The sequence below is a fragment of the Trichosurus vulpecula genome, chromosome 1, assembly GCF_011100635.1.
Source record: "Trichosurus vulpecula isolate mTriVul1 chromosome 1, mTriVul1.pri, whole genome shotgun sequence".
NCBI classification, from domain to species: Eukaryota; Metazoa; Chordata; class Mammalia; order Diprotodontia; family Phalangeridae; genus Trichosurus; species Trichosurus vulpecula.
Window position 1 is genome coordinate 26,508,085 of NC_050573.1, and position 13,204 is coordinate 26,521,288.

A 13,204-nucleotide genomic window follows, 5' to 3' on the forward strand; every position below is an offset into this window, starting at 1 on the left:
AGTCCGGCCGGCCGGTGTGTGTGTGTGTTGAAGTCATAAACAAGTACGCGTACTCTCCGAAGGTAAGCACTCAGAGGTCTGGGGGTGAGTCTGTTGAGTCTCTGACTCGGGGAGTGCGGCGACGGCTCCCGACCAAATTAGGGTGGGATATAACCCCAACGCAAGGACGCTCTCGAGTAAGCTTCGCGGGGGACTTCGGGGGAGTAGCTGCCCCTGGGGAGTTGAGGCCTGTGTGCCCTCCCCGTTCAGCTAAGTTCTGTTGAGTCTCTGACTCGGGGAGTGCGGCGACGGCTCCCAACCAAATTATGGGGAAAAATCAATCTAAGTCTGTGCAGTCGGAGCACAACTGTGAGGTACCTGTAGATAGTCCTTTAGGCAATCGATTGCAAAATTGGCACGAACAACCAAAGTACAAAGGAAAAGATAAGAGAAAGATGATTAAGTACTGCTGTTTTGTCTGGGGCGGAATGGATATCGGAGGCGGCATAGCATGGCCGAAATTTGGCTCCTCCGAGGATTGGATATGCCAAAAGTTAAATTTATATGTTAACTCAAAAGAGCCCTTCAATTCGGAGGAAAGCTCCTACGCAGCTCTTTGGCTGCCGGGAGTGCAACAACTAGTGATTAAAGAAAAGAGGAAATCTGAGCCCAGTCCTTGGGATCCGCTCCTTTCTCTCCCTCCCCCTTATCTGCCTCTTCGGGGTGGAGCTGCTGCAGAAGCTCTCTCTGAACTTGAGCCTAAGGGAGAGGAGCAGGAAGGCAATCTCATTGACCTTGGGGAACCTCCTCACAGGCCTCTGAGACGAGAATTGAGGCAAATTCTTAAGGATCAGGAAAATTTCCCCTTGGAGCAGAAAAACCCAAGTATGTTCCCCCTGAGGGAAGTTCCCTTAGCTCCAGGGGAAATAGGGTTTGTAAATGTTCCCTTGAACACAAACGAGGTCAGGAGTTTTAAGAAAGAAATGAAGATCCTCATGGAGGATCCTGGTGGCTTATCAGAACAATTAGATCAGTTCCTAGGCCCTAATATTTACACCTGGCATGAGTTGATGTCTATATTAAATATATTATTCTCTAGTGAAGAAAGAGGAATGATCAGGAAAGCGGCCATGGCAGATTGGGACCGGAGGCGCCCAATTGGCCAGGGGCTGCCTGCGGATCAAAAATTTCCCCTGGAAAATCCTGGGTGGAATCATAATAATGCAGAACACAGAACCCACATGCAGGACCTTAGAGACATGGTGATTGCAGGAGTCAAAAATGCTACCCCAAAACCTCAGAATCTTAAAAAGGCCTTTGAGGTGGCACAAAAGAAAGATGAATCACCAACTGAGTATTTAGAGAGACTAAAAGAAAGCATGGCAAAGTACTCTGACCTGGACATGAGTGACCCTGCCACAGAAACAATGCTAAAACTAAACTTTGTGACTAATGCCTGGCCAGATATTAGTAAAAAGATTCAGAAGATGGATAGGTGGAACCATAAAGCTTTAGCTGAATTACTGGAAGAGGCTACCAAGATATATGTAAGAAGGGATGATGAGAAGCAAAAGCAGAAAACTAGATTAATGGTACAGACAGTTCAAAATATAACAGGACAACAACAGAGAGGTTCGGGACAGTGGAAAAAGCCCCTAGAGCGACAAGAAAGTAGAAAGGAGGGGGCACCAATTCAGTGGGAACGGAGGGAGGGACCAGGGAGGAGGCCTCTAACATGCTGGGGGTGTGGGAAGATGGGACATGTGATGAGAGATTGCCCCCAGAGGTTGATGGAGGAAAGAATGTGCTCCCTGGTAGAATTAGAGGATTAGGGGTGTCAGGGGTTCATTGAACAGCCCCACCCAGAACCCTTGATAAACCTAAAAGTGGGGCAACAGAGGGAGGAGATGGTGTTTCTGATAGACACTGGGGCATCTCGGTCATCTATAACTCGCCTCCCCTCCGGGACTAAGTTATCACAGGAAACTCTTATGATTTCAGGAGTAAAAGGTGAAAATTTCCCAGTGCCTCTCTCTGAAGTTTTAGAAGTCCAGTATCAGGATACCACAATCTTAAGTCGACTGCTACTGGTTCCAGAAGCAGGAATAAATTTATTGGGGAGGGATCTGATCACAAAGCTGTCTATCCAACTGACCACTAGGGGGCCTCGAATCATTCCATTTAGAACTTTACTTATGAGAGAAGAAGAAGAGGGATTGATTCATCCAGAGGTCTGGGCAGGCCCCAACAACAGAGGGAAAGTTCAAATGCCACCACTCAAAATCAGACTACGAGACCCAACCATGGTGGCAAGGGTGAGGCAATACCCCATATCCTTGGAAGGCCGACGGGGACTCCAACCTGTCATTCAGGGGCTCCTGGAGGGAGGACTTTTGGAACCGTGTATATCCCCTTTCAATACACCCATATTACCAGTCCGAAAAGGGGATGGAACATATCGGCTGGTACAAGATTTGAGAGAAGTTAATAAAATTGTCTTGCCCTCCCATCCAGTAACCCCTGATCCCTACACGATCTTAGGGAGAATAAAGGAAGGGAGTTGCTGGTTCAGTGTAATAGACCTGAAAGATGCATTCTGGGCCTGTCCTTTAGATATTGAAAGTAGAGACATTTTTGCATTTGAATGGGAAGACCCCGAGACTGGGAGAAAACAACAATACAGGTGGTGTGTTCTTCCCCAGGGGTACACGGAGTCACCAAACCTGTTTGGGCAAGTCCTAGAAAGAGTATTGGAAGGGTTTGAAACTCCCCCAGGGACCCAAGTACTACAGTATGTGGATGACTTACTGGTAACAGGAAACAAAAGACGGGATGTCAGTGCAGCCACTATTAAATTGCTAAATTATTTGGCATCAGAAGGTTTGAGAGTCTCAAGGAACAAATTACAATTTGTAGAAAGGGAAGTCAAATACTTGGGACATCTAATTAGTGAAGGACAAAAGAAATTGGATCCGGACCGGGTGGCAGGCATCCTTCAAACCCCACTTCCCAAGACTAAGAAAGAGCTCAGGAGATTCTTGGGAATAGTGGGGTATTGTAGAAATTGGATTGATTCTTATGCTACTCTCACCAAGCCAATGTATAAGTGTTTGTTAGAGGGAGAGCCAGATAAAATTGCATGGGATCCAGAGGGTGAGGAGGGGTTTAGGAAATTAAAAGAAGCACTTGTCACCCCTCCTGTACTGACTCTCCCATCATTAGAGAAGCCTTTTCATTTATTTGTGAATGTAAACGAGGGGGTGGCATTGGGAGTCCTTGCCCAAATAAGAGGGGGGCAAAGAAAGCTGGTAGCCTTCCTCTCGAAAATCTTGGATCCTGTTGTGAGGGGGTGGCCCACCTGTATTCAATCTGTTGCAGCCACTGCCATACTGGTAGAAGAGAGTAGGAAGCTCACGTTCGGGGGAAGCCTCATTGTGAGTGTCCCACATCAGGTCCGAGCCATCCTTAACCAGCGGGCAGAGAGATGGCTTACTGATTCTAGAATTCTAAAGTATGAAGCTATACTTCTTGAAAAGGATGACTTGATCTTATCCCAGGACAATAATATAAACCCAGCTTCCTTCCTATCCTCAAAAGGTGCAGATAATGATACTCTAGAGCACTATTGTATTGATTTAATTGATCTCCAGACCAAAGTCAGGGAAGATTTACAGGAATCCCCGATTCCAAGGGGGAGGAACTGGTTTATAGATGGGTCCTCCAGAATGGTGGAGGGAAAAAGGAAGAATGGATATGCCATAGTGGATGGTGATAGCTCCTCCCTGGTTGAAAGTGGCAGATTGCCAAATGCATGGTCAGCCCAAACCTGTGAACTATATGCATTGAACCGAGCCCTAAAGTTATTAGAGGGAAGGGATGGGAATATCTACACTGATTCTAAGTACGCTTGGGGGGTGGCTCATGTTTTTGGGAAAATATGGGAGGAAAGGGGGATGATAAATAGTAAAGGACGAGACCTGGCCCACACTGCCTTGGTCTCTCAGGTGTTAGAAAACTTATTATTACCAGAAAATATATCAATAATCCATGTGAATGGTCATCAATCTGGACACTCCTTTGAGGTTAGGGGTAATCGCCTTGCAGATGAAGAAGCACGGAAAATAGGAGCTGCAGAATCTGAGCTACCCGACCATTTGCTGGTACTAATTCCCTCTTTTCCTCCGAGTCTTCCTTCCCCAACCTTTACTACAGAAGAACAGAAGAAGGCGTCATCTTTAGGGGCTGAGGAGCGGGAAGGCCGATGGTATCTCCCAGATGGAAGAGAGGTACTGACCAAGTCAGGTATGAGGCAGGTCCTTCACCATTTACACCAGGGCAGTCACTGGGACGTCCAGAACCTGTGTGATGCTGTTCTCACACGGTATGTGTCAACCGGCCTTTACACCCTAGCAAGACAGTTGGTACAGGGCTGCCTTGTTTGTCGAAGGACGAACAAGACTGCTTTGCGCCGAACCCCGATGGGTGGAAGGCCACCAGGTCTTCGGCCGTTTCAAAGCATACAGGTGGACTTTACTGAGCTGCCCCCCATAGGCCGTCTCAAATACCTGCTGGTCATAGTGGACCACCTGACATCTTGGGTGGAGGCTTTTCCCTTGCCCCGGGCTACTGCCCCTATGGTATGTAAGATTTTACTGGAACAAATAATCCCACGGTATGGGATGGTGGAACGAATTGACTCGGACCAGGGGACTCATTTCACGGGCAAGATCCTGCAGCTCCTTATGCAAGCCTTGGATATTACATGGGAGTTTCATACTCCTTGGCATCCTCCCTCATCAGGCAAGGTAGAGAGAATGAATCAGGAGATTAAAAGACAACTTATGAAGTTAATGTTAGAGACACAGTTACCTTGGACTAAATGTCTCCCCCTGGCCCTACTCAGAATACGTACTAAACCTCGAAGGGACGTGGGGTTGTCCCCTTACGAACTCCTATTTGGTCACCCTTATCTGGGAAGAGGGGAAACGTGGGATCCTATATATGAACAAAAGGATAGGTTTTTAAGGGAGTATGTATCTGCCTTGGCAAAACACCTCCGTATTTTACAGACTAAGGGGTTGATCGCTCAGACTCCACCTTTAGGCTTTCCGGTACATAAGTACCAACCAGGAGACTGGATCCTGATCCGGACGTGGAAGGAGGAAAAGCTTGCCCCGACCTGGGAAGGACCTTTCCAAGTCCTGTTAACATCGGACACCGCGGTACGGACCACGGAACGAGGCTGGACACATCACTCTCGAGTGAAGACATCTACCGAGCCGCCTGGTGAATGGATTGTGGATCCCTTGTCCCAGGGGGACCCCTTAAAAATACACCTGAGGCGTAAGCCTCCCACCGGCTGGATGCATGAACCCTGAACCCCTACTTAATCCATAGGGTTGTTGACCTTTCCTTGTATTGAATTTTCCCTTCCCCTTTTTTTTTACTTCGTTTGTTGGTGCTGACTGCATTCGTGTTAGTTGCTTTTGCTTATCTTTTTATCTGTCCATCTGTACCCACAGTGTGACATCATGGGGGTGCCAGTACTCTTCTTTCTGCTCAGCCTAACCTCCCTCACCTCTCCGAACCCAATTCCTTGGCTCCCTCAGGAAAACAGCTTTCAGACCCTTATGCAAACAGTAGCCAATGCCTTTAACCTTACAAATTGCTGGATCTGCGGGGGGGCCTCAGAAATTGGAATCTTGGCCCTGGGTCCCAGTTCCCCTAAGGCCTGAATGGCTACTCAGCAACAAATCTGTTGTCCACGACGGGACTGGGTTTTGGGATGAGTCCGAGCGCCACACCTGGTCCCTTGCTGAAACAAGGAAGGGAGAATACTGTCTAAACCAGACTGGTCATGGGAAAGATTTAGGTTGGAGCCAATGCAAGTGGACCCTTAAAAGGAAAGGGGAGGTGAAAATCTATAACTGTACTGCTGTACGGTCACGCTGGAACTCCACCCATATCAGGCTTAATACCGGGGTTTGGGCAAACTGCAGCACAGGGGGATTCTTTTGTCGCTTAGCACTCCTGGTGATCGTTAGGAATGAATCTGAATACCATACATTAGAATCCATCTTTAGGTGCCGAAATCTTAATCAAACCCAGGGAATCGTCTCCATCCCTTACAGACACTGGGGTTGGGATAATGGTTCCTATTTCGGATATTTCCAGGAGTTTTGGAGCAAAGACAACATACCAGACCGCACCTTTGGGACCCTCAGATACAGAGTTAAGCAATGCAGGTGGAAGGAGGACAGTGGGTTATGGAAATGTCAGTATAACGAGATAGATGCTACCTATTGGGGAGGGCCCCTAGGGCTTGAGGATCAACAGTACTACCCTTCCAGGCTTGGCAATGTATCCAGGATCTTCCCCCACAGTGCAGGAAGTCGGCCTGCCTTAAAAGGACACTATTGGATCTGTGGCCATACTGCATACACCCATCTCCCTGTAGATTGGGCTGGTTCCTGTTACATCGGGTTGGTCAGGCCTAAGTTCTTTTTCCTCCCTGGACAAGAAGGGAAACATCTAGGAGTGCGTGTCTATGATGATTTATGGAGAGACAGGCGGAACATTGATACATCTATTGCACAAACAGGACATGCTAACGGGTGGGGGAACACTTGGCCCCCTGAAAGGATTGTTAAGGAATATGGTCCCGCCACCTGGGCCCAAGATGGGAGCTGGGGTTACAGAACCCCGATCTATATGCTGAATAGAATCATTAGGCTCCAAGCAGTTGTGGAAATAATAGCCAATCAGACACGTGATGCCCTACACTTACTGTCTTATCAAGCAGATCAAAGTCGAGAGGCAATTCTACAGCACAGATTAGTTTTAGACTATCTATTGGCTGAGGAAGGAGGAGTATGTGGGAAACTAAATTTATCCACTTGATGTATAAAAATTGATGACAATGGCCAACTAGTGAGAGATATTGCAGACAACATTCGCAAAATAGCCCATGTTCCTGTACAAACATGGTCCTCCCCCTTTGAAAAAGGGTGGTCCTGGTGGTCATGGTTTGGTGGGTCCTGGTGGAAGCAGGTACTATGGTTCCTGCTGATAGCTATGAGTGGAGCTGTGCTCCTTCCAATTTGCCTCCCATGTATACTGCAATTGGTTACCAGGATGATAACAAGGACACTATCAAAGATTAAGATAGAAGGTACAACTGGGGGATCTGTCAGACTGATGATCCTTAAAGGGGGGGGGTGGGAACCAATCGAGCAAGAAGACCCACTAAATCCTGGAGAGAAGACCGATGAGTTGGATCATGCAGTTGAAGCAGTGTATGAGAATTGGTGTGGGAAGCTTTCAACTAGGGAATAAGAGGGGGGATTTGTGGGGGACACAAGACTGTGAAAGCTTCCCAATGAATAAATCAGACAAGATAATATTCAAATATTACAAATTTAGTTAGGATGTAGACCTCACTAGGCCTAAGTTTCGTTTTCCTGAGAATCATATGAATTCGGGGAAATCAGGTGGTCTCCCCCTCTCCCCCTCCCATAGCCTACTTGCATGCCGTCATCTCAACCTTAAGATTTCCCTATAAGGTAATTCTGTAGTCTTTGTGTTAGTATTGGGTAAACTTATTCTGGGATAGATTGTGAGGCTACCTGTCCCAGCAAATAGGGACAGGGGTCCAGCCTTTAGGGGTGGGATTTCTTAGAATTGTTTGTACAAGGTTATATATCCCCTTGCCTGCCCTCTCCCCCTTGCCTCTCTGCACTACCATCCCGCCCTGGTAGTGGGGGAGATGCCCAATTCTCGCGAGACTTGATCAAAATAAAGCTTCTGTTTTGTTTCTACCTTGAGAAAACCGAGACCCTCTGTTTTTATTTATTTTGAGCCTGTGGTTTTGTCCCACACAGGGGTATTGAGGGTTGTGTTATTCTAGGCTCTCAGGGGCAGCTCAGTCTAGGGACCTTCAAGCTTTCAGTGGTTCTCAAAGTGGTCTGATCCAGAACACAGTCAGCTTTCTTCCCCTTCTCCTTCGAGCTGGGCAAGTTCCTGGTTTTGGCTCTGGGCAACAACAGATTGCTGATGAACAGTTCTGTGACTCCAGGCTTTCCTTTGATCTAGAATTTCTGCCCTGGTTGTTCCTCTACAGGCTTCGGATTAGGCTAGAAGCTGGAATTATGACCCTCCTGCACTCCTGGGATCTGAGCCACATGACTGCTTTTTGCTTGTGCACAGGCTAGAATCTGTGACAGCTCCCTACCTTAGAATCTCCAGTCTGCCTAGGATCTGTGACCCGGAACTCTGGTAGCAGGCAACAAAGTTGCATATTGGCACTTCTTCCTACACCCTGGACGAGGTCATGCCCTTGTTTGAATCTGGGACCTCATCTTGCCTTGGGTAGAATGCTTTGCTGTGTGCTCCTGGGCAGACTTTTTCCCCAGTATCTACAGACTTCTTTATCTCCCTGTGCCAACCTGGACTGGGAAAATGACTCATTGTGACCTACTTTGTTAAATATTTCCCAGTTACATGTAAAAAAGTTTTAGCATTCATTTAAAAAATTTTTGAGTTCCAAATTCTCTTCCTTCCTCTTGCCCCTCCCCTGCCCCTCAAGAAGGCAAACAATATGATATTTGAAGAGAGTTTGGGGTGAGGGGTGCTCGACACCCCAAAATACTGGCACACCGGGTCCTGCCGAATTCATTCGACTCAAGCTTTCTCAGCCAAGGGAAAAGATAAAGTTTATTAAGAGTTAGCCAAATAGACCTGCCCCAAGAGATCCCACCCCTTGTGAGGCCTGTAAGGAAGCGGGCCAGATCAATCTGAGCTAGATTGGATCTGACCACCTTCATGGAGGCAAGATGGAGATTATATACACAAAGATTGTGGGAGGGATTGAGGGTTGGTCTGGGGTGACCAGAGGAGGGGTTTAGGGAGGACGAGGAGGAGTCTAAGGAGGAGCTTGATGGAACCAAGATGAGGTCAGACTCCAGGGTGGGAAATAGCTGAAGGCTACATGGAAATGACAGACAATAGAGGGCTAGGGTAACAGAGCTAGGGTATAGATATTTTGATCAGGATTAAGGATGGGAAACAGGATTAAGGGTGGGAAACAGCCGGACAATAGAGGGCTGGGCAAGGTAGGCATTTGGGCCTGATGGTTATAGCCTCAGGCCAAGGCCAGATCAAGTGGGAAGATTCAAGGAGAGTTCATGGGTTCCAGGGGTTCCCAGAGACTGTGCCCTCATCAATACTGACCATACGTGTGAGGTCATGCAAAACATTTCCATATTAGCCATGTCACAAAAGAAAACACACACATACACACACACACATATGCTCATACAAAATAAAGTTTTTTTTTAAAAAAGCATGCTTCAATCTGCAGTGAAAATTCCTCAGTTCTCTCTCTCTCTCTCTGGAGGTGAATGGTATTTTTCGTCCTGGGTCCTTAGGAATTATGGATCATTGTCTCCATCAGAGTAGTGTTTCAAAGTTGATCATCAGTACAATCTTGCTGTTACTGTGTACTCGGTTCTCCTGGTTCTACTCAGCTCACTTTGCATAAATTCACATAAGACTTCCCAGATTTTTCTGAAACCATCCTGTTCATCCTTTGTTATTTGTTGTTGTTCTCTTCAATCATGACTGACTCTTTGTGACTCCATTTGGAGTTTTCTTGGCAAAGATACTGGAGTGGTTTGCCATTTCATGCTCCAACTCATTTTGCAGATAAGGAAACTGAAGTAAACAGGGTTGAGTTTACTTGCCCAGGGTCACACCCTGGTGCCTAGTAAATAAATGAGGTCAGATTTAAACTCAGTAAGAAGAGTCTGTCTGATTCCAAGCCCAGTGCTCTAACCACCAAACCACCTAGCTGCCGTTTATTTCTTATAGCACAATAGTGTTCCATCACAATCATATGCCACAACTTTTTCAGCCATTATCCAATTGATGGGCATCCTAACAATATTAAATACTTTGCCACTACAAAAGGAGCTGCTATAAATATTTCTGTGCAAATAGGTACTTTCCTCTTTTCTTTGATCTCTTTGGATTATAGACCTTGTAGTGGTATTTCTGGATCAAACGTATGTACAGTTTTATAGTCCTTTGGGAAGAGTTCCTAATTATTCTCCAGAGTGGTTGGATCAATTCACAACTCTACCAATGATACAGTAGTGTCCCAATGTTTCCACATCCCTTCCAGCATTTGTCATTTTCCTTCTCTGTCATATTAGCCAATCTTATTGATAGGGTGCTTGGGTGTCTGTGCTTGGACCCCAGTTCCAAAATCACATCTCTCCCTAGCCTCAAAACACTGTCCCTAGTAGTTTCTCTCTAGCAAAACAGGACAGCATGCCCTAGCAAAAAACTTATCTCTCTTCCTGATACAGTGACCAGCTGCACCTATAGAATTTATTAATTTGAACCAGCTGTGTACTGGGTCATAGAGATATTTACTACTCATTAACCTATCATATGCATGCTAGACCTAGACATATATATACTCCCTTACATTTATCTTGTCTAACAAGGCATCAAAGGGAGCAGCCTGAGTATTTCCCAGTCAGCCCTGACCATTAGTTGACTTAGTGATGTTTCAGGACTAAAACCACACCTCTGTGTAGCCCCACTTTGGGCTATTTCCTAGTGAACTCTGGGTAAAATACCCATGCAGTAAATATAAAAAGTGCATATTCCTTTAAAAACTCACACACACACACACACACACACACACACACCCGTACTCTGGTTTCTCTTCAGATCATATAAATCCTTCACCTTTTACTAAAGATTTCCATGGGGAGGATCAGTTAAGAGTTTTTAACAAAAAGAACATGAAAAAACTGAGGACCATTGATTCTTTTTATGGAGACACGGATGACCAAAATACCAATTCAGAAGAGGATAGCATTGACACTGTAACCACATCTGATACCTCAAAAGGGAATGTGAACTGGCCTCAAGCCCAAAAAGCATTGCGGGAAGAGCTAAAGGAGGATTTTAAACACCAAATTAGGCAGGTAAAAGAAAAATGGGAAAAAAATGGAAAAAAAAACCCACCAACAAAGTCAAGTCTTTAAAAAACAAGATTGGCAAAATGGCTGCAGAGATTCAGAATCTAAATAGAGAAAATGACACCCTGAAAGGTAAAATCAACTAACTGGAAAAGGAGACTCAAAAGCAAAATGAAGAGAGCAACTCACTAAAAATTAGAATTGAGCAAGTGGAAGCTAATGACTCTATGAGGCATCAAGAAGTAGTAAAACAAAATGTAAAGAATGAAAAAATAGAAGAAAATGTGAAATATCTGATTAGAAAAACAACTCACCTGGAAAACAGATCCAGGAGAGACAATTTAAGAATTATTGGTTCCCTGGAAATCCACAGTGAAAAAAAAAGCCTTGACAGTATCTTTGAAGAAATTATCAAAGATAACTGCCCAGAGGTCCTAGAACCTAGAGGGTAAAATAGTCATTGAAAGAATCCACCGATCACCCACTGAAAGAGATCCCAAATTGAAAACTCCAAGAAATATTATACCCAAATTTCAGAATTACAAAGTCAGGAGAAGATATCACAAGCAGCCAAAAAGAAACAATTCAAATATCATGGAACTACAGTCAGGATCACGCAGGATCTTTCAGCTTCTACATTAAATGACAGGAGAAATTGCAATATGATATTCTGAAGGGTAAAGGAGTTGGGACTACAACCAAGGATCAAATACCCAGCAAAATTGAGCATAATTTTTCAGGCAAGGAAATGGACATTCAATGAAATAAGGGAATTCCAGACCTTCCTGATGAAAAGGCCAGAACTCAATGGAAAATTTGATCTTCAAATACAAAACTCAAGAGAGATGTAAAAAGGTAAACAGGAGGAAAAAAAACCCACAAACCTTATTAATCAATAAGGGCAAATTATGTACATCTTTATATAGGATTATATCATCTTATGTATGCTACATATATCTTGAGAATAGTACAGTTATTATGACAATTGAAAGAGATACACATAGACTGTGGATGTCTGTATAACATAACTGATACAAGGATAAAAAACATAATTAAGAGATGTAAAGGGAGGGTTCTGGGAGAAGAGGTAAGGAGGTAGTAGAAAAAGGTAAATTACATCAAATGAACAGGCACAAAAACACATTAAAGTAGAGGGAAAGAAGGGAAGGAGAAGAGCAGTATTTGAGCTTTGCTCTCATCAGATTTGGTTCAGGAAGGGAATATCATACTCTGATAAGTATAGAAATCAAACTTGTCCTATGAACAGTAGGAGGGGAAAGGGGGAAAAAAAGGAAGGGGAAGGTCAGAATTGAGGGAAGAAGTAGCGAGGGGAAAATGGTAAGATAAAGGAGGGGAATCAAGAGGGAGGGTAAACTGAGGAAGGTGGCAGTGAAAAGCAAAACTTTGTTAAGGAGTGCAAGGGGAAATGGAGATATAAAAGCATAAACAGGAGGGAAATAGGATGGAGAAAAAGACACAGATAATAATCATAACTATGAATGTGAATGGGATGAACTCTCCCATAAAATGGAAGCAGATAGCAGAATGGATTAAAAACCATAATCCTACAATATGCTGTTTACAAGAAACACATTTGAAACAAGGGGATACACACAGGGTAAAGGTAAAAGGCTGGAGTAAAATATATTGTGCTTCAGCTAAAGTAAAAAAAAGCAGGGGTAGCAATCCTAATCTCAGACAAAGCAAAAGTAAAGATAGATCTAATTAAAAGAGAAAAGGAAGGACACTACATCCTGCTAAAAGGTACCATAAACAATGAAGCAATATCATTGTTTTAACATATATGCACCAAGTGGTATGGCATGTCAATTCTTAGAGAGGTTAAGGGAGTTACAGGAAGAAATAGACAGCAAAACTATAATAATAGGAGACTTCAACCTTCCCCTCTCTGAACTAGATAAATCTAACCTCGAAATAAACAAGAAAGAAGTTAAGGAGGTGAACAGAATTTTAGAAATGGCAGATATGATAGACCTCTGGAGAAAACTGAATGGGGATAAAAAGGAATATACTTTCTTTTCAGTGGTACATGGCACATACTCAAAAATTGACCATGTACTAGGGCATAAATACCTCACAATCCACTGCAGAAAGGTAGAAGTAGTCAAAGCATACTTTTCAGATCACTATGCAATAAAAATTATTTGTAATAAAGAACCATGGCAAAATAATCTAAAAATTAATTGGAAACTAAATAATCTAATTCTAAAGAA

The 13,204-nt window shown here is 44.4% G+C and overlaps 1 pseudogene; it reads left to right on the top strand.

Moving 5' to 3' along the window:
* The first annotated feature begins 10,696 nt into the window (after nucleotides 1-10,696).
* LOC118835139 lies at nucleotides 10,697-10,786 on the top strand (annotated as a pseudogene).
* The last annotated feature ends 2,418 nt before the right edge of the window (nucleotides 10,787-13,204 follow it).